This window comes from Centruroides vittatus, unplaced genomic scaffold, assembly GCF_030686945.1.
Source record: "Centruroides vittatus isolate TY-2023 unplaced genomic scaffold, ASM3068694v2 contig_614, whole genome shotgun sequence".
NCBI classification, from domain to species: Eukaryota; Metazoa; Arthropoda; class Arachnida; order Scorpiones; family Buthidae; genus Centruroides; species Centruroides vittatus.
Window position 1 is genome coordinate 970 of NW_027122375.1, and position 21,625 is coordinate 22,594.

General features: G+C 29.6%; 2 long non-coding RNA genes across 2 annotated transcripts; one reads left to right on the forward strand and one right to left on the reverse strand.

The window, feature by feature from the left end:
- Positions 1–232: 232 nt before the first annotated feature.
- Positions 233–8,691, forward strand: LOC136979350 (uncharacterized). Its single transcript, XR_010881376.1, has 2 exons — positions 233–363; positions 7,918–8,691. It is a non-coding gene; the product is annotated as an uncharacterized lncRNA (long non-coding RNA).
- A 9,632-nt stretch (positions 8,692–18,323) lies between these two features.
- LOC136979351 (uncharacterized) lies at positions 18,324–19,675 on the reverse strand. The gene is made up of 3 exons (XR_010881377.1): positions 19,554–19,675; positions 19,194–19,312; positions 18,324–18,648 (listed from the first exon to the last, which is right to left on the reverse strand). It is a non-coding gene; the product is annotated as an uncharacterized lncRNA (long non-coding RNA).
- Positions 19,676–21,625: the final 1,950 nt, after the last annotated feature.

A 21,625-nucleotide genomic window follows, 5' to 3' on the forward strand; every position in this document is an offset into this window, starting at 1 on the left:
ATAATTACTCATTATATATAGATTTTACACTTTTAAAAGTGTATAAATCATTCCTATTTTGTATATAATTCATTAACAAGTTTAAAAAAAACAAACAGTATTTATAGGAATTATTCAAATATTGAGTAATTTTATTTCTGAAAGATTTTCTTTTACAAGGTAATATAAAATTGAATTTTATATACAATTAATAGATCAAACATTAATAAATAATAATTTTGCTTTTATTTTTTTTATTTAGTTTGGCATCTGCATCATTTCTGCCAAAATATTTTAGTTCCAAATGGAGTTTTTCTCGCTTCCAAGTGCCTGGTGGAGCTTATTGCATTTGTGCTTTTGGGACTGACTCAAATTCAGTAATTGGTAAGTATTTTTTGATGAAATTACATTAACAGTGAATAGCAAACATAGAACTGATTCTGCTTGATAGGTTCCTAGATGTATAGTTCAGTGGGTATGCCAGACAGAATTATTTTCATATAGAGAGAGAGGGGGTCCCATTGTCTGTTATAATTACAGTCAATGCTAGAATCTAAGCAATGAGAGTCAGGAAGGCTTGAATTGCCCTTCTAAGTTTGAATCTGCCAGACTCAGATCATTCTTGGTTTAGCTAGAAATCGTGATGTATGAGAACTTGGCTACTCAAGGTTGAACTACAGTCTCTAATATTCTATAATGCCATTTAGTGAGGCAGAGTTTATTTCAGAGTATAATGTGAGACTTATCTGTAGATATTTCATTGCTGTTGTGATTATTTATTTTTACTTTTTTAGATTTATAAGAGAAATGTTTTTTCTCCTCAAATAACAAACTTCTTATAATTTGATTAACATTTTAAAGTTGGAAAACTTCTTTCACATCAAAAGCCATTCATGTTGAATTTACTATTTGATGACGTCAGAATAAATGATGTTTTTACATCAGTTAATATTTACTTTTTCCAGTTATCACTATGATAACAGTTGGGTTCCACTTACCTCATAAACATTTTCCTTTTCTGAATAGTGTGATGTCATGCTAGCAACTAGGGTTTGCAAATTTACCACCTTTTTTATCATTGGTAAAATGGTAAATTTTCAAAATGTTGTTAGTTTACTGGTAATTTTTAAATTTCAAAGCCAAATGCAACAAATAGTACACTAGTGATAGTTTAGTTGTCAACTCATTGGTGAGTTGGCAACTAAACAATTTTTAGTGCTTTATCAATTGAATTTCTTTTTTTCTATTCTGAAAAGGAAAAGTTTTGCTTCCCGAAAATTAGAGTATGCCATAATTAGTTGCTAAGATTAAAAAACGGTTAGTATGAGCACTTACATTAAAAGAAATATATTCCGCTTTGTGAACTAAAATGTTAACTCAACTAAAACTACTAGCTTTTGCAGTCTAAGCATTATGGTTTAAGAAATAAATTGCCAAAATGTCAAGCATAATATTGTAATACGATACTTCACAATTTGTAAAGAACTGTAAAGTATAAATAAATTAGACCAACCCAAAATGCATATGATGTAATTTTAAATAAAATCAATTTGCCAATGATATTGCTGTGAGATTGGTCTACCAAAAGTTTTTGGATTAGAGACTAAATTCGTAATAATAATATAACTGTAAAGTAATAATTTAAAAGATAATGACATGAAATACTTTTATGATTTAAATAATTTTTAACACTTTTGTCTTTAATATATAAAAATATATAGATGAAAGGACACACAAATAAATATTTGGCTTTGAAAAATTATTAAATCTACGAGGGCTATTTTTTAAATAAGGTCCGTTTTTTAATAAGAAAAATACTGTAAATATCATTAAAATATATTTTTTTCTATATTCTACATACTTTTATCTACTTTTCTACATAATTTCCATTTTGTTTAAACATTTGTCATACCGCTCAACAATTTTTTGAACTCCGACTTCAAAGAAATCTGCCGCCTGTCAAGAAGCCCAATCCACGACTGCAGTTTTCACTTCTTCTTCGTCGTTGAAATGTTGACCACCAAGGAACTCCTTTAAGTATCGAAACAAGTGAAAATCACTGGGTGCAAGGTCTGGACTGTGTGGATGATCGTATCGAGTCAAAACAATAAAGCACTGCCCAATTTTTTTGTTTTGTGATCGTCAGAAAGCAGTCTTGGAACGCACCGAGAAAACAATTTTCGATAACTCAGTTTCTCCGAAACAATGGTATACAAAACTGATCTTGAAATCTGTGGAAATTCAATTGATAACGTTGAAATTGTGAATCGTCGGTCCTCTCGAATTTTGTTATCCACATCACGAACCAAATCTTCAGAAATCAGAGAAGGTCGACCAGGGCATGGCTCATCATGCACATTAACTCGCCCATCCTTGAACATTCTTACCCATTTTCGAACTTTACTGTCACTCATAGCATTATTACCGTAAACTTCACAAATCTGACGGTGAATTTCCACTGCTGCCAAGTTTCTTGCATTCAAGAATCAAGGACATTAATAACAGATCGTATCTCACAGTCGGCGGGAGACTCAATTTTCTTAAACATTTTAAACTTTTACAGCTCAGCATACAGACAGGCGATATGGCTGCAAATGGCATCAAAACGCGCGCCAAGCTTGCTCGGAGCAGAAGCATATGCATACTGCCATGATTGCGCATTATTCTCACTTTTATTCACAAACGGACCTTATTTAAAAAATAGCCCTCGTATATATTTTTTTACCAAATTTATCTGTAAGAAATATCAAATTACCATTACATTTACTGATGCTTTTTTTTTTTTTTAACCTATTACTGGTAATGCAATCCCTAATGGCAACTACATCACAGATTTGCCACTTATTGCTACAAGTTCTATTATAGAACTTTATAGCCTTTAGTCAAGTCATTTCAAAAACAGAGAAATAGACGAGATTGGTTCCACGTAAGTTAAATATAGAATTTTAAAGGAGTTCTAACTAGGGTTTCTGAAACGGGATCCCGGGATCCCGGCTGTTTTTTTACCCCGGGAAATATCCCGGGAAATTTTTCTCATCCCGGGAAATCCCGCAATTTTTTTAAAAGTTCACTTTTTTCTTATTTTGTGTTAAGATTGAAGAAATTTTACAAATAGAAAGTATAATTAACTCATAAACTGTCAGAATGCCGGAATGCATTTATATTTATTAATTTAAGCCTGCTTATTAGTTTTTTTTTGTTTATATGTCTCAAAAATAAATAATTGTTGAACTGCGGGCTTTGTAGTAATCCTCAATTGATACGTTCTGAAGTGATTCCAACAGAGGTTTTAAAAATTTGTATATATATATATATATTTACAGAAATTTTGCGAAAAACAATTCCTTACTACCACCTGCAGTGAATTATCTGGCAGAGTGAGAGCTCTGTATTCTCGCGATTATTATGAGCACAATTGCAATTGAATAAAATAACAATGTGGAACGTTTAACCTTTACCATAATACTACACATTCTATCTTTTTCTCCTGGTTTCAATGACCGGCCAAATCCCAATTAATTTCAAATAAGTTATTGCAGCTTTTTTGACAACGCGATTTTCTCGCTCGGTGTTATCGCTGTGCTGTCTCGCGATCATAACACGATAAGAAATTTAATACTTTTGATTCTGATGAAACCGTGTTGTAGTTTACTTTGCTTTTTTACAGACACACTACGGTGACATTATTCAATACTTGGCAGATTATTCATTACTTTATTCAGTTGGGACGCTATTTACAAATTTAATACTTTCAATTTTGCAACAATTAAAATCTATGTTTATTACGTAGCAATACCATTTAGTAATTGTGACCCGAACATTTATTTGGCTATTTTATCAATATTTTTTTAATTATTAAAAACAAAATTATAGACTTCATTACTGTCAATACTAGTTGTTAAATTTAAAAGAAAACATTCCCCCGAGTGCAAAAACAATTTGTTAGTCATTTAACTCACTACTGACAGATAAGGGAGTTTTTGAAAACAAAGTAATAAAACGATTAGCACTTTGTTGTCGTTCAAAGTGGGGGACTAGTAGAATCTATTACTTTCGCGGGAGAAAATAAAAAAAGCTTTACTCCCCTAAAGTTGAAAGATAATACAATCCTGTAAAATTTAACAAATCTGATGTGAATAACTGAAATTAAAATTATTTATAAATTGTGCATATGTCACACTTCCTTTTGTGAATTTGTGAGCTGCGAGTTAACTCAAGGATTTTCCTGTAATCGCCTATTATCTACATTTATACTACGTTATAATTTATAATTTATTTTGTTCGTAACCAATCCCTTTAATCAAGAATGTCAGAATCATTTGTTTGGAAATATTTCGTTAAGGATTTGAAACAAGAATTTGCAACCTGTAATGAATGTAAAACACAGATAAAGTGTAAAGGTTTTTCAACAAGCGGCCTTATCAGACATCTGCGTAACAAGCATAATATTGACAAATTATCTGTCACTAGTACTAAGCGTACAGCCGAGGAAACTGGAGAAACTAGCAGTAAGCGATTAGCCTCTCAACAAACCTTACCATCGCTTTTTATTAAAAAAGAAACGTGTGAAGAAATAGTAACAAAACTTGCGACTTTAGATGGCATCTCTATCAACTCTATTACAAAAAGTGAGTTCATCAGAAAATCATTGACAGACAGAGGATACACTTTACCAAAAAATCCATCAGATGTAATGGATCTCATCCATTCGCATTACAAACAAATCAAACAACGATTATGTTCTGAAATTGATAGCCAAATAAATGGAGGATCAAGGTTTAGTTTATCCTTGGATGAATATACTTCACTAAACAATCGCCGGTATTTAAATATAAACATACACAAAAGTGACGGAACATTTTGGAACTTAGGAATGGTGAAGATTTCCAATGTTCTACCTGCAGAAACTGCTGTCCAAGTAATCAAAGAAAAGTTAAAAGAATTTCACATATCTTTAGAAAAACACGTGGTGGCTTGTGTTACTGATGGTGCAGCTGTAATGGTGAAATTTGGAAGGTTAATTGAATGTGAGCATCAGTTATGTTATGCACACGGAATTCATTTAGCGGTATGTGATGTTTTGTACCAAAAGTCAACCACTTCAGTAGCAGTCCCTCTTTCTGAAGAAATTCAAACTGAAGATGAAGAGCGCAATGACGATATTGAGAAAGATGAAGAAGACTTTAGTTATAGTATTGATTTTGAAAGTGTTTTGTGTGAGCGTTTGGCTGAAGATCCTTTCGATATAGATATTTCATTTGAATTACATGACACACTAGGTAATGAAATAGTCTGTTCTCAAATCATTAATAAGGTTAGAAAAATAGCAAAATTTTTTCGCAAATCACCTTTAAAGAATAACATCTTACAAAAATACGTTGAACAGGAACATGGGAAAAATTTGCACTTATTTCTGGATTCCAAAACCCGATGGAATAGCCTTTTAGCCATGTTAGAGCGATTTATTAAAATAAGATCATCCATATCGAAAGCAATCATTGACTGTAATAAAGATACGGACAATTTTGATCTTGACAAACAAGAAGTTACTGTAATTCGTGACATCGTGGCATCACTGCAGCCATTAAAAGCTGGAGCAGAAAAGCTTGGCAACAGAGGATCGACTTTACTTTCATCGGAAGGTATTTTTTCTTTTATTATAAATGAGTTAAATCAACTAAACACACCTTTTTCAAGAAGACTAAAAGAGTCGTTTATTCGACGCATAGCAGAGAGAAGAAATGTAAAACTGACTGGCCTCATACAATATCTCAATAGTGGAAAGAATTATGGAAAAGTTTCAACTTTCCCAAGTGAAAAAAGTTTGCCAGCCTTACCAACCAAGACTATGTTAATTTTATCAGCAAAACAGATGTTAGATCGTCTTTTTGAAGTATCTACTGATTCTACTTCCGGTGATACAGATCAACTACCAGATGTCGCAAGCTCATCTGCAATGACTTTAGCTGAAAAGCTTGATGCTGCTATCAAAGAAGCTGAGATAGACAGATCAAGAAAAGTGGACAACAAAAGCAGTACTGAAACGCGTCTCGAGAACGAAATAGAAATCTTTGAGGCTACAGGTGAAAAAACACACAACATCTGTCTTCTGTTAAATGCGTTAAAAACGATTCCACCCACATCGATTGAATCAGAAAGGGCATTCTCGGCAGCAGGACTTTTTATTACCAAATTAAGAACCAGATTGAGTGATCGGAGTATCCGACCATCTTTGTTTCTTAAAATCTCATTATAAAAATTTACAGTAATATTTGTATTATGTTTTATTTAAATAAAAAATATCATTTTCTAAGTTAGAAGTTTGATCAAAGTTCAGTTTTTTTTCTTTAAATTTTTAACTCAATTCGTAGGCAATTTTTGTTATAAGCAGTTTCGAACAAACTTTAACAAATTTTTTTTTATTTGTGAATTTTCTACGTAATTCAAAGGTATTTTTAATACATATTTTACACATCATTATTAATACGATTTTGGAGGTTGTAGAACACTTAAATTACTTTAAAAAATGAAAAATAATGATATCATTCGATTTCAAGATATTTTTTATATTTTAAAAATAATTTATTATATCCCGGGATTTCCCGGGAAACAGTTCACTTTTATCCCGGAATCCCGGGACAAGCAAAAGACCGGGAAATAAGAAACCCTAGTTCTAACAATGCAATTAAAATTATTTTAAAATTTTATTTGTTTTAATTGCAATTATTTCAGTGCACCAATCTTTAGTTTTAGTATACTCTTGAACATTTTCATAATTTTAGTGATTTTTGTTTTATATTTGCATGAAATTATGAAAAAGAGATGAGGTAATACTGTAATTGAAGATGATCTTTCCAAAATAATTAATAATAGAAAATTGTTGTGAATGTTTAATTAGTAATTCATAATAGTTTTTATTGTAGGTTAATTACTTTCATTACATTGATTTAAAATCATTCCATTTGAAAACTAAATAATGAAATCAAATACACTGGCTACATTAATTAATAAGGAATTATAGTAAAATTTAGGTCATAAAGTTTTCTATAAACAAGTTTTAAGATAAAAGGAAAGTTATTTCTTATCTTAGTAGTAAAACTGATTGGTGTTATATTTAAAACTTAGTTTGTTCTTTCTCATGTCATTTTAATAAATTTGTTTACTATAAGTATAGATATTTTTGTGCTTTTGATCTAAAATGTCTGTGTATAAATTACAAATATGTCTTTAATTTGCTATAAATAAAATAATATAAATAATGCTTCTAAAGCTTTTGTAAAAAGCTGGAAAAATTAACTTTAAAGTATTTTTCAGTTACTACTTATTGTAAAAAATGGTTATAAATATGGTTAAAAAAATACTGCTACTAGTTATTTTTTATTATAGATTAATCATCATTAATCTGAGATTTAAATCATAATCATATTATATTTAGAAATTATTAATATATTAGTCACTTTCAATTTAAAATATTAGATTATATTATAAATATATTTTAATAATGATGATGATAAATTAAATAACCAGTAATGTATATGGAAAGATAAATCATATGAAAATCAATAATGAAAGATCCTGATGAAAAAAATTTGCTTCAAGTGGGAAATTCACCTGATACAATGTCCTTCAGTGATGTATACCAAACCTCATTTAATAATCTAAGATTCTGGGAATATATCCTGTTTTCTGATGAGATTCTTAACTTTATTCTGCAGTTGCTATTTAGTAGTTTAATGAAAGATGAATTTGGATGTTTTCTAGATCCAAGCACATTGATATCTCTTGGTCACAATATATTTTTATCAAGATAAAGACTTATACTTTTATAAGATTAAGGGCTATGCTTTGACTAATGATTATTTTATTAATAGCCAGATACTGCTGTATTATGTGAATATATATTTTACAATTTTATTTTTTATTTTTTTTTATTTTTAGCAATTTGTGCAGATGGAAGCTACTACAAGTTTGTGTTCAATGCTGCGAAAGGCGAATGCAATCGTGATGTTTATGCCCAGTTTTTGGAAATGACAGATGATAAAGTTTAATTATATGAATAACAGAATTTGATAATTGTTACAAATTCAACTACATATGAAAAGGATTGAATTTCTGTGATCAGTCAGCCATTCATGAACTATGCTTGCATATATTTGCAATTTATACTGAATTTACAATATTTAGTTGTTACAATACTTTATATAATTTGAAAATTTTGCCATTTTTTTTAAACATTGACAAAAAACAATTTTTCCTATTTTTTTTTTCATTGAACCATGTCCAAAAGTAGTTTCATTTAGAACAGAATATAAGGTTCATTCTTGTTAAGAGTTTGTTTTCTAATCAATATTCTTTGTTTGATCATTGATTTAATGTACATATCTTTGTATAAAAGAAAAAAAAACATTAATTGCTTTTGTAATTCTTGACAAGAATCAGAAACATGTCTTTTAGAACAATATCTTAAATCATATTTGTATTATCTCAGAAAAAAGTATCTTCATAAATAGAGAAAGGTTCAGCATGCTCAAAATGTTACTTCAGAAATAGATTTAATACATTGGTATTATTTTTTAAATAATACCAGGAAATTTTTTATTACAGTGATTAAATCATTGTGGTATTTACAGGATGGAATTAATACATAAATACATAATTCTGTTCCAGTGTCGATGTAAATAATTTCATTGAAATAAATGGTGTTTTCCTACATTTGTGTAAAAATGATTCGAGCAAAGTATGTCATACATTTATAATATCTTTATCTTTTATGTGTAGATATAAATAGCAAAGAATAAATATTAAAATAAATTCTAAATTTCATAAATTACAATAATGATATTTAGTTTGCAAATATTTAATTGGCATTTGTATTTTCACTGGTCTAGACAGCAAAAGCCAAAGTCCTCATTAAATTTTTTTATTGTAATTATATAATTGAATATCACAGCAGAAATTAAAATATATACAGTATTATTAACAATTTGCAAATCAAAATAGTAGTAAGTTTGTAAATATCACATCGTATATATTGTAAAGAAAGCACCATCTTTTCAGCAAATTAGTGGAATTGTATCAATTTTTATTTGCACATGCTTATTTTGTGAAATTAAAACACAATAAAATATAAAATTTTAGCTGAATTATTGATTAGAATTTATTAAATTCATAAGTAGAAAATAACTGTTGTAAATTGGATTCTTAAACAAATATTATCAGAAGCAACTCTTGGAAAATTTGGGAAAACAAATTCAAAATTTTCTAAATATGCATAGAAAATCAGAAAAACAAAAGAACCTGTTGCTGAAAACTTCAGTTTTAGTAAAATTGGAGTATAATCTAGTTTAATCAAATCCTTTGTCCATTATGTTAAAATGATAATTGCAATGATATATTAAGTGATGGTGGTAAAATAACAATTGGTTGCTAAAAATGCTGTTTGACAATTTTTGAACCTTACAACATGCTGCATCAAACTAATTATGTAGTTAAACACAACAGAAATATTTGTCTACATAATTAATTATTAAATTCACCCACATGTCTACTTTAAATTTGCTGCTTAAGTTTCTTCTTATATCTATTACATCAAATCAGAAATTATTCATAGTGAATGTTTTAATGTAATAATATAACATTAAAGACACGCTAGAAATAATAACAGCATAAATGAATTTTCCTCTTCTATGTCGGAAACTGTTTTGTAATTTCTTTGTTGCGCAAACACTATTATGTATGACAAATTTAAACACTTGGTGTTTTTTTCATCTGTATTTAGTTGAGACGCATATTATATTACACATTTCGGGCTTGTTCTGCCCCTCATCAGCCAACTAAAACAATAAAAAATTCATACGATAAAAAAGAGAAATATACATGAATATAAATAAAAATTTTATACAAAGCAGAAAACAGAACGGCAGTGTGCAACAAATAAATGAATTTATTTACACTTTTATCAAGATAAAACTATACAATGATAGTATTACATAAATCAAAGTTTTATTTTCGCAGCACCTTGCTAGCAAGTTATATCATTCTTGTGGGTTTGTAGTATGTTGTTTCTATTTATGCAATGGAAATGTTGGAGGGATGTATAACCATAAAAATGCTTTATCCCATCATGTCTAAGACATCAATGTCCATCTTCTGCATCATATTCCTGAATAAATCATTCCAGTCCACAGATTTAGAAATCATCTTTGATGTCACTTCATTATATTTCTTTAGATGCTGCACTTATATTAAACAATATTGTGAAATAATCTTAAATTATGGTGGTAATAATTTTTAACATTTTTGGCTGTTGTTATTGACCTTCACTTTAGTATTTTATTAGTATCATTTTGTATTTATTCTACACACTTTTATTTCACAAGTTTTATTTTTTTGTATATTTTTGCATTTATCTGTCTATTACTTAAAAGTATGGCAATGATGACATTTAAATATTTTTTAAATTAAAATTTAAGTACCAGAATGCATTTAAATTTTCTATTCTTTTTCAATGAAACCGACATTTAATTTGTATTTTTGCTGAAGATGGATAAAAACTGGTGAAAACATCAGAAATTAAGATGATTAATGCAATTTAAGATTATTTCTAAGTGTCATCTTTATATTTCCTTTTTATTTGGAAATATTCTGAAAATAAACTTTGATAAATATTTTTAACGAGTCTGGTTAACTTTTAAGTATAGTTCCTGTGATTGCTCTGACTTGCAGCCTGATAGATATCGAAGTTCCACACGAAACCACCTTGTTTATCTTAACAGAGACAGACAACTTGGCATTTCATAGCAATAACAGCAATAATTTTATAACTACTAATTTTAACGTTTCTTGAAATGAAAACCAGAGGATTCTCTCTGCCTTAAGGAAAATTTTATAGCAGAAGAATTTAAAGTTTTACCATCTTTCACTGATAGAACCAAATTTTTGTGCTAAAAACTTGCTTCTAGGCTCCTACCATTTTTTTGAAAGGGGCCAGAACTCAATGTATTAACAAAAAATGTGATTACCTAAACCAGGGATGGGCAACCTTTATCTACGTAAGGGCCGCATTTCAAAACTTTTGAACTGACGCGGGCCGCACACAAGAGAAAAGAGGGGGGAACTGTCGGTAAATCACAATTCTTTATTCATATATAATTATAAATTAGCATAGGTATACTTAATATAGCTTCTGGCACTGATCTAAACGTAATATATCGGAAATATTCGGTTAAATATCAGTCACTGCTAGTTTTAAATTAGTTTCGATGTATCTGTTAGCCGGTTTCTTGTTTTAATTTTTACTAAATTCATTGGGAAAAAACTTTTCACAAATATAAGTTGTAGAAAATAACGTTTGAATTTTTGTCGAATATCTCATTAAGCTGGGAAATTGATATATTTATTCACGTTTTATGCCACGCGGGCCGCATGCGGCCCGAGGGCCGCGGGTTGCCCATCCCTGACCTAAACAACAGATTAAAGTAAAAAAAAAAAAATGTAGATAGGCTGCTGCAGTACCTCATCCTTTCTATCAGAGTCGATTGCGGGAGCGGTACAGCTGATCTTCCCTGTATTAAGTGAACTTTTGTGACGTCATTGTGTGCAACACTCTTTTTCCTTGAGATGACTCAAGTAAGGTGTATGCATTTTTGCTTCTGTATAATTGTTCTCACGTCAAACAATAAAACCAATAAAAGCAGTACCATTCATAACTTGTGAGATTTCCTTGGATGACATTGTTAGCATTCATGAATACTGTACTGCTGGTGAAGATAGAACCCTCTGGTTCTCACCTCACAATTTGTTTTACTTCAGACTTGTATCCGAAAACATGAACTGACGAGTCATTTGTATAAAAACATACAAATAGAATGTGATACGGTAAATTTTACACTGTTATAGTCACAGGAATTGCACAATCACTTTACTCTGGCTGAGACTTGTCAATATGGTGGCTATGAGGTGACTAATCCCTTTCAGCTTAGTCATTAGTGCCCATACACAGTATATGTATGCACTTTTGCTTTCATCACATAAACTTAGGCCACTATTACCTGTTTTTACAAGTAAACTAATAGGCTTAGTGCTAGCTGAAAAAAAAAACCAGTCAATTTTTTCAGTTTGCCCCTCTAGTCCCCACAATGACTTACTCCTGGCTACAGAACTGCTGTTGATAGTCATAGCAGTTCCTTAGCCAGGAATAAATCATGCCATAGTCACAACAGTTTCAGAAACAACAAAGTATCTGTATAACTGTGCATTTACTTTTTGCTATCTTTTAGTGTTCTTATATAAATTTAAGTGCATAAACAAAATTTTTAAAGAAGCCAGACAATCTGCTGAATTATTGGGCCATGATTAATAAGAGGTTAATTCAGATATAACCATACAGGTTCTGACTGGAAACGACTAAGCACCCAGAGCTCTCCCCATTGGCACTCAGCCAACTATTGATTTACCTTGGCATGGTGTATATGTGGGTATATATATATATATATATATATATAATAACATATATACATACATACACACACACACACACACACACACAACTTGAGTTGTAAAATATATTCTTTAAAAATATATATAAAATGTGGCATATTGCATTAAAGTATGTATGATGATACCATTGGGACAGAGGGGACATATTTGCCCAATATTTTTGTACCAGCAAACTATCCCTCTCCCAGTATATTTGTATTTTATACCACACATGACAAATGTTATTTTGTATATTTGTTAGTCAAAACCAGTTTTTAGTTAGAACGAATTTTAACTGGTTGAAACTAGTTTATACTGGATGTCTTTGTTAAAACCCATTTTGTCTAGTTAAAACTAGTTTTAACTCAAATTCATTTTTGACTAACAGTAAATTCTAGTTTTAACTAGACAAAACCCATTTTGTCTAGTTAATTTACTGCTGTACATGTTTTGATTTTAGATAAAACTAGTTTTAACTTTTAACATTAGTTAAAACTAATTTTAGCTACATAAATATGTTTGGGAGAAATAAATAGTTATGTATAGTGATTCGGGGAAAGATGCCTAACATTTTGCTTATGAAGGAAATTATAGCGATAATTTGGAGGCCTCTAATAAAAATATATTCTTGAGCATGTTTTTCAAATAAAACTTTGGAGTATATGAAAAATAATTGTATATTGTGTTTGCAATGATGACTTTTTTACTGTCTGGCATTTTAGGCATCTCACCCCAAGTATCCGGGTGAGATGCCAAATGCCATTAGGGTAAGATAACAAATATAATTGCATAAAAATAACTTTCAAATATCTTAACCAAATTTAATTTATTGCATATGTAGTACAAAGTACTTCATAGTAAGTATAACAGTGCAGTATAGGTATTGTTAAGTTTCTGCCTGTTCTACGTGCTCTATAGCTAGCTGTAAGCTTTTTTCAGTCCAAAACCTTTTTGAGAAGTCCCTATATAATTTCTATGCATATCCTGCAATAAAATGAGAAAACAAAAATTTATTAAAAAATAGGCATGTTACCCCAAGAAAAATGTGGCATCTTTCCCATTTGTCAGGGTAAGGTGCTATGTGTTCTAGCATGTCCGATCGAGATCGGCGGTAACTCACAATGGAAACTTTAGAACCTGAACTCACACATTAATTGTTTCTAGCATTTTTTAATAAATTTTATTTTAACTTTTAGCTTTAAAATGATTCTAGAAACATTTCACAACAAAAACTTCCTTCTTATCTTGCTTTTATTCTTCTCAGATGTAGAAAACGAGGTAACGGTAGCCAACTACAGCTTTCCTCACTCAATATTGGCCCAACGATTCATCATACAAACACATGACAATATCTAACTTCACCATTTGAAAATATCAAAAAGTAGGCATCTTCCGCTGCTTACCATCTTACCCCGAATCACTCTATAATGTCTTTGTTAAAACCGGTTTTGTCTAGTTAAAACTAGAATTTACTGCTAGTCAAAAATAAATTTGAGTTAAAACTAGTTTTAAGTAGACAAAACAGGTTTTAACAAAGACATCCAGTATAAACTAGTTAGAACACATTTTAACTAGTTGAAACTAAAAACGGGTTTTGACTGTAACATATTCACTCAGAAACATTTCTCATTGTCAGGTTTTTAGTTGTTGTTGGCCCATCCCTCCAATGTTTTTACAGATTGACCCCAATGTGTAATACTGATTAATGGTAAATGTGATGTCACAAGGATCATTCTCCCCTCCTCTTTGTCACAATGCATCTCATTCTGAATTATTCTCCCTCTCCATGAAGTGTGAACACTTAGAGACCCTGATGTTCTAACAAAGATGACAACTAATATGACATCACTTGTGATGGAGGTGTATTTGTCATAATGTGACAATGACATGGGAGGAAGGGGGGTCAGAATGTGGAATTTTAGTATGACATCATTTATGGATGGTCTCTCTAACAAATTGACCTCACCTGTAATGATCTTAATTTATCACCTTTAGCCACTCCATTAGTTAAAATTTTTCTGGATACTGACACTAATATAATGAAATACAGTCAAGCCCACTTACCAGAGCATTGGATAAGAGAGCACTCTCCCATGTTCCTAATTTTCTCCCCTATGTTTTACATTAACAAGAGTCTTGTTAACAGAGTACCAGATAGTAGAGCAGTCTGTTAAATGAGTGACACATTGGAGACATTTTTAGAGCAGCCATTTGCATAAGGGAGCACTATTCTAAGGAAGAAGGAAGATTTATAAGGGTCTATCTTTAATCTTACTGTGCATCACTATCCAGAGCTGATGATGACAGGGCTCTTTGTTGAGCCCTGGTGAAGTCTTCTGTCTTTTTTTTTTTTTTTTAAAGATATCAGACTTATGAAGTAATCTCCTGTAGAGTATACAATGGGCCTTTTCAGGTTGAGGTGGATTTGGCCTAATGGCCCCATGTGTACAATAACAATACAAAATGATAATGAACAGATTTTATTGTACATACAAATGAGAAGCAATTGCACATTAAAAAGGTATCAAAAAATATGTATGAACAAACTGCACATCATGTCCTCATTTTGAAGACAAGGCAAGAAGTGATTAGAGACCAGATTTCAGAGGTCCACATCGCCTTACTTTAAAGTGGTACTGTACTTATTTGTTTATTACTATATGTCCCATTAGAGAGCATTCAGAAATTTGGAGCAAGAATATTCACTTCTTTTGAGTTATAAGTACAGAAATTAGGGCTATCGATTTATTTTACACAATAAATGTCATATTGCGGTTTTATTTTGAATGTTTTTTTATTTTTGTTATTAGGAAGAGTAAAGGGCATTAAAAGAACAAAACAGTAAAGCATCAAAAAAATGAATATGAATTTACATGCATTTGAAAATCTGGATGTGGTCTGGCATCATTAGTCCAGATTTTTAATGCTTCACTGGATTATAAAAATGATTATTAAACTGTATATTAAATACCATTTGTTGCCCTTTTTCTCAATATATATTAACAATCTTCTTTGCTGCCTTAAATCTTATGTTGTAGCTTATGCCAACAATATTAAATTGATATATTCCTATCCAAAGATCCTACAGTATGACATTTGCTTGCTAAAAAATTGTTTGATTCTGCTAATCTTGTGATTATTATACAAAAAACTGTAGTTGTGTTTTGCTTTAATTTGCAATGCTCCTTTACCTACCTTTTCTATTGACTATACTCCTATTATGTTCATCGTTCGAGAATCTGGAAATAAACTTTGATACTAAACTTATGATTAATATTTGGAGACAAAGTTCGCCCATGTAGGTACCACCATTTATTAATTCTGTGTTCCAGACAGACAATACAATCTCGGCGACTGACCGACCTTCCTTTTTAGGCTACTAGCCGCCAAAACGCTAAAAAGTCCTTTTAAAAACACAAAAATTTCCAATTAAAAAATATAAAATTTTTCTAAAAAAGGAACTGGTGATACGAACTTCTAAAACTAAACTTATGTTTAAAAATCATATCAATAAAATAATTAAATCACTGGCAATTTTATGACAATTTTGTAAACCTATCATCTAAAAGTGCATTGAGAGTTCTTGAGGATCTCTTTCCAGACCAATCATGGATTTGGCCAGGCCCACAATGGAGACAGTTGGGCAGCGAGGGACGGGGTCCAACGTGTCCAGGATGGATTGCCTGCAAGGTTGCCGACCCTGCCTCAAACTGGGACTTCAAAATAGTGCTTTTACGGCCGTGGCCTTCTGGCTATTTAATCTTTTAAACTTTATACTGGTATGTTATTTATAATAATGATAGAAAAACAAAAACAAATGTATTATACTTATAATACATTTGTTTTGTTTAATGAAATAATAAATGTAACAGCAATTTTTAAAACAAACTAATTTCATTACATTATCAAAAATCATTATTTTAATGCCGAATTTTGCTAAAAATGAAAATTTCTGCTTTGCCAACTTATCTTTACCATTTGCAAAGCTATTTAGTAATAATACAGTAATTTATGAGTTTGCTTAATAACCCGTGAAAGGCCTCACAAAACATTATTTGCTGATATATAGGTACTTTTAGAAAACATTCCAGTAGTTTGACTGAGCATTAAAAAGAATTTGGGTAATATGAAAGCATTTCTACACTGAACCCAGTGTGAAACTCAAAACAAACGTGGTGCTGCTTAGCAATACAGTTGCCAATTGTCTTTCTTTTTTTATGTAGTAAAATTAATATAATTTTTACATTAACAATACATAGAAAAAAATGATTTATCATAAAATATGATAATTATACTACATATTTTACATACATTTTACACAATAAAAAGAGAGAATTTAATAATTGGTTGACGTCAAAATTAAACTGTAAGCAGGTGGAGTCACTGATAGATTTAGTTTTTGCGATTCATAGTACTTATGACTAGCTAGAGATTGAAAATCAGATAATGATGATGCTGAACATAAGTATTTCTTCAAAAATGCAGTTGCATGAATTTCTAAATGAAGGCCTTACTTGTAGAGTCAGGACATTGATACCGCAGTTATTGTCTTCAAACGATCTCATGAAAAAATCTACTGCTTGACGACACATCTCTTTGGCAAAGCATATGAAACAAAAGACAGCATGACTAATAAATACTTTTCTCCACACAGCAGTTAAAATTACTACTAATTCTACTGCAATACTACACCTTTCAATTGAGGTTTGACTAAAAAGTATCATTTTTCAAATGTTTCCATGTTTAGAAAATCTTGTTTATTCTTGCTAAAAAAAATCACAATTTGGATGTTACAAAAGCATTTTGTGGACATCCTTAGTTATTAGAAAACAGTAACAAATTATTGTGTTATTTTCATCTAATAAATATACCTGGTGTTTTAACAAGTTCGATGAAAATTGTAAAAGCCTTACTGTCCTTAAATTCTATTATTATTGTTAATTGTCTACTTGGACTTTAAACACCAGTATAAAGTCCTATTAATAAGTAAAGTCCAAGTAGACAATTAACAATAATATTAGATGAAAATTGTTTACTTTGCTTAACATGTTTAATTAAAAATGTTTCTGTACCTATTTTTTTTCATATTTCAAAAATTTTTAAATTTATTTTTATTATATTACATCATCATAATATTTGTTATCATGAATTAAAAATTGTAAATATGAATTCTTATAAATAAAATTTGAATATTGTGTATCGTTTAAACCTTATTCTTTTAACATGAAATGTATTTCTTTGCAATAATTTGAAATACTATTTAAATCGTTGTTATCAATCTTTGAAACAATTTCATATTTTAATTACAAAAAATTTCTTGTAAAAAATATAATGTTTATTCTATTTTTATTCTATATTTCTATTCAAAATATCTATTCAATATATTATCTTTAATTACATATGTTTTATTTTGGTTCAGTTGTCTAAAAGTACAAAAAAAATGTAGTTACTTTATTTTTTTTTCTATATACAACTAATTTGTATCAGTGTTACTTTTTAACATAAAAACATTAAAAAATGACAATTATGAAATGTTTTTTATGACTATATTAAAATCTCCATTGATGTTATTCTAAAGATTACTCTGTTTTCACAGAATTTAATAAATACAATGTGATCAAACAGAAAATTTACTTGCAAAAAGTAATTTTATAATGCCGGGGAGGAGTTTCAAATGTTGTTCTTAAGTCTGTAATAAATAAATGTTCCAGATTTAAATGCTTTTTGCAACACAACAGGCACAGCTAGCTTATAGAATTGTCAAAACTACTACTTAGATAAATCTTTTCTATGACCCCTTCGTGTAATATTCATCAAAGTAGTTTACACAGTTCTATTATTTAATAATTTTTCATTTACTTGAACTATACAGTTAAAAAAATTTATTATATTGTATAAAAAAAAGCAATACAAGTTATGATTGATCCTATTAGTAAAATTTATGTTATACAAATTCATAAAAAAAATTTTGTTATTTTTATCATTAAAATAAAATCAGAAAAATAAATTTAACATTTTCTTCCAACTGATATAAATATAAAAATTGTTTAAATATATCAATTTAGATACATTTTTAAATAACTTTACATAAAGCTGTGAACAGATTTAAACTGTATTTCAAATAATCTTCATTCCATAAAGCTCAAAAACTTGTCCACGCGTTTATGATCTTCGGGTGACAATGGCAGTGAACTGAAAATAGAACCAAATTTTTTATTCTTTTAGAAAATAAAATACAAATATTTTATAATTAAATCATAATCTGCACATTTAAAAATATTTCTAATTATATTCAAATATGTACTTATTTATTCATTTACATGTTAAAACTAATTTCACATCATTTGTTTTTGATCAGACATGGAAAGTTATAATTAGCATGACAATTTTTCAGAAATGTTATTTTCTGTAAAACTGCTATAAAAAATTTTAAAATGAAGTGTTTAAAGTTGTACATTAGTTATACAACTTTAAACACTTCATGTTGACTTTTTTTTCCCTACAATAAACTTTAAAAAAAAAAACTAACATGCCCTGAAGGTTCTCATAGTAGCAATGGGCAACAATGTGTTGATACTACAGACTATTGACACTTTTGTCTTGATAAACTCAATAGTTGTCACAAAAGTAAAAATTTAGTTAAAACAACTAACAATTGATGAATGCTATTAAGATTCTAATGATTTATAGTTTAATATTTTGTAAAATTGAGAAAAATTATATAAAAATTAACTTACTGTAGATGGTCTTTGAAAGTGTACACAATATGATATATACCATTTGTTATGCACTGTCGAAAATGTTCAATTTCACACATATCTTTATGTTGTTTAGAAATTTTCTCTTTTTCCATTGTCTATAAAAATATAAACATCCATAAACCCCATTATTAAATTAAAACAAAACAATTGCTGGATTATATTGGCTATATTAATGCTACTATTAATAATTAAATGTTAAGTAATTTGGACTAGAGGTAGGAATAGGTGCCATCTTTATCAAGAGATAGCACCTAACACACATCATTTAATTATTAATACTAGCTTTAATTATCTTGATAAGCTAATTCAATTTTTATGAAAACCATGATAAATTACCTCATGAAGAGAAAACAACAGATAAAGTATTTCAGATAACGATCTTTGAACTACACCATATTTATCTTCATTGTAAGAAAAGGAAACTAAATGACAGAGAGCTGAAACAGATAAAACACATTGAATAATAATCATAAATCTTTAAGGAAAATTATAAAAATAAAAAATTTTTAATATCAGAGAAATAAGCTACTGAATTTTTGATTCTACATAATTAAACAAATTATTCACAAATCTTAACACTAAGTCAATAGTCAATGCATCCATTTCAAGTGCATTTAGCTGGCTTTCTTTCATCTGTTTTTGATGTTCCCTACATTTCTGGTTCCATATAATATATAATAAACTTTACAATATAGTGTTACACATATTCCATTTTCTTTTTGAAATTTTGGCATTCTATCAGATTTCATTCAGTCTCTTGAACTGCCATTCCATGTTTTTTTCCCCTATTTCCTATTGCTCAATTATCTTTTCCATTTTGGCTTAATTCCACTCCTGAATATTTGAAATGATCATATACTGTACGTTCTAAATTCCTCTTTTTACTATTACTACTATGTACCAGTACTTCCCTTGCACAAATAGTTCAAAATTAGATAGTAACTTTACTAATGCCAATAGTCAGATACAAAAAAGAAAAGGCAGTTTAAGAGGCTAAATGCCAGTAAGTAAAAAATTTTTGGAATGAATGCTGAATTATTATGCCCTTATATAAAAAATGAATTGAAATTCTATATACAGGTATCCTTTGATTAACATAATTAATTCCCTTGATGCTAATGCAGATATCACAATCACATTAATCAAATACAGTGGTACATTGGTACTTGACTGAACAATCATGACCTGCTAGAACAAAATTTCAGTTAACATATATTTTTATTTTTATTTTTATTTTGTCATCCTTAAGAAAAGATTTCTGTGATAAAAATGTATACAGTGATACCTTGGTTTTCGTTGATAATTCGTCCGAAAACAATTGGCGAAATTCGAAACCGACGAAAACCGAGGCAATTATTTCCATATGAATCAATGTAAATCCAATTAATTTGTTCTAGACACTCCAAAATACATACCAAAAATGCATTTTATAGAGAATAAATATAGTGTTTAATAATAAAAACAATAAGAAATTAATATAAAATGAATATAAAAACAGCCAATTTCAGCAATCTTAATGTCACTCTTGTATTTTTCAATGGTTTCCTTCTTCAACTCGATTGTGTTCTTAGCCTTCTTCTTTGAAGGGCTGCTTGGTTCTGGAAACTTTCTTTGGTCCTATGATGGAGCAAAAAGGAAAGGAAAGCAATGAAATTGTTTGACTAAAGGCACAGAGTAATAATGCTTACAGAACAAGAAACAACCCCACACTGAGCAGGAAAACAGATAGGTCAGCCCTTTGTTTTCGCAAAATTAACAGTGAGGTTGCCTGGACACACCAACGAAATCCAAGACAAATTTTTCGCAGAAAAAACTGACAAAAACCGAAGTCAATGAAAACAGAGGTATTACTGTAATTAATTTAAAAATAAAATGAAACCTTTGAGCTGCCTACCTTTGTCAGACAAAAGTATACTGAATTCAGTTTGTTTTTTTTCCACTTAAGAAAAACAAACTGAATTCACAATTTTGCATGCGGAACACAATCATCATGTCTGTGACACGCTAAGAACTGTTACAAGTTCATGAGCTGTTATTCGTCAATTTCTAACAATTTCTTTCTGAAATCTCTCTTCATCAATGGCTTTTAGATGCCCCATACATTTTCAATCCTTTAGTTCAAAATTTCCCAAACAAAACTTAGAAAACCACATTTGACATGTCCAACACACTACAAGTATTTTTACTGTTTGTATAATGTTATATCCTTTATGAAACTTAAAAAGCATACATAATATGCCTGATATGCATTTTATCTGAGACATTTCAATTTGATTTTACACAAACAAAATGTGAAGTAAAGTCATAAAACAAGCTTCTAAATAAAGAATACAATATCAAATTAGCAATAATGTGTTAAATTTTACAACTATCATAATTAAACTACATATCTGTATCAGAAATCACCC